This window comes from Meleagris gallopavo, chromosome 1 (assembly GCF_000146605.3).
Source record: "Meleagris gallopavo isolate NT-WF06-2002-E0010 breed Aviagen turkey brand Nicholas breeding stock chromosome 1, Turkey_5.1, whole genome shotgun sequence".
Taxonomy (NCBI): domain Eukaryota; kingdom Metazoa; phylum Chordata; class Aves; order Galliformes; family Phasianidae; genus Meleagris; species Meleagris gallopavo.
The window spans coordinates 8,608,317-8,610,208 of NC_015011.2; positions in this window are offsets into that span (position 1 = coordinate 8,608,317).

The window sequence follows — 1,892 nt, forward strand, 5'->3', positions numbered from 1 at the left end:
TTGTATGACATTATCCAAAAAGGTAATGAAACTACAGGATATTTTTTCCTTTTGTTAATTAGCACTTAAGATAATAAAAACAGAAACAGTAAAATGATTCCAGAGTAGCACAAGCCAAGGAACTGTAACCCCTATGGTGAAAGAAAGATGAACTTGTTACTCCTTTGAGGACTGCCATTTCATTGCAATTAGCTAATTTGTTTGAAAAAAAGCAACTAGTCTAGTCTTCTGATTAGAATTTTGTAAAACAATTTCTCTTGTTTTTCTTCCTCTCTTATTAGGCCCTTGCACCCTTGCAGCTTTTTCCATTCAATATTTTCAAAGAGAACTGGTAGATAATTTGTCTCTAAGGAGGTGTAAGTTTGGGCTTTCATTTTTGTACCTGATTTTTGAAAAAAATAAAATAAAAATAAATATTTCAATATGGACCCATCTCACTTGTCTGGTAATACTGAACTGTCCTTCCTCTCCCACTGCTAAGCCAATATCTCACGTAGCACAATTTGGGGCACCTGCCTGGGTCTGCAGCCAATGCCGAGTTACACTGCCCGAGGACCAGAGACGTCACTGCTCTCAGCGGACCGGTAAACCTGCAGGACACACTGGGGCATCTAACAAAGCTTTGGAAATTTATACGATGGGTACAATGAGGAAAAATTAGTGAAACAGTCTAAACAATCCAAATGATGATCTCATATTATATATATATGTACATATATATAATATATAACGTACGTGAGATGATACTTTGAATACGCAAAATTGCTGCAAGTAGTACAAAATAGCCCTCAAAGGGTGTAGGAAGGCCCCAGCAGTAGTAAAAACATGTGAGAAAAGTATAGATCATTTATTTATAAGTGCATGTGCTATAAGAAGGAAACTTTTTTGCATCACTAGAGGCTAGTCCTTTCCATCCCAGGGCTCTACATAAAGAAGCATTTAAGTTGGGGATGAGAGACAAGAGTGCACCACCTGATATTGTTCATATAGGGCTTTGTTTTAAATTGAGATGGCATTGAATATAATCAGATAGAGCTAGGAAGAAGGCATGGCACTTTTTCATCAGTAGCAGGTGCTGCTGTTCACACGCATTGGATTGGCAACAAATTCGCTATACCGGTAGCAAAGAACCGAATTTGGTTGTTGGTCACTACTTGTGCGGTAGAAATGCAATCTTATTAGACTTACAAGGCCGTGAAAGGGCAACCAGCATCTCTTTTCTGGTTCCTTACACACAGCTTCCTCCAGCAAACACCCACATCAGTCACAACTGTATTCCCACGGACTACTGGACGAGTAAAGTTACTCCTCTCTATGCGAGTGTCTGCAGGAGCAAGCCGATATATCGCCGTTACAGGTAATGGCAGATAACATCAAACATTACAGTGTATGTAAACTTTATCCATAAAAAGTAGTTTAACTGCAGTGCACGCTGAATTTTCACCCAGGAAGATCTAGTGCATCTGATTTAAGCAAAAGTTCATTTATTTAAATTACAAAAATATTATTATTTTTTTTTTCTCCTCAAGGTTTTCAAATGGTGGATGTACCACTCCTTTCTGGGAGCGGTTCACACAATAGATAATTAAAGAATTGTTTTATTTTTCTTTTATTTTATTAATACTGAATAGCATATTCCAGCAGCATATTAAAAGCTCTTTAAGAAAAGACAAAATCCCCAAAATCTAAAAAGGAAAACCACAAGTTAATTATCGTTTTAAATAATTTTAGTTATAGATACAGAAGAAATTTAGACAGCAGTAAAATAATTTTGTCCTTCAGATCTGCCCTGTGCATTGTTCTGATTTCAACCATGTATTAAATAAACCACAAAAAACTAAGTATATATATATTTATATATATATATATATATAATAAAATAAACAGACAAA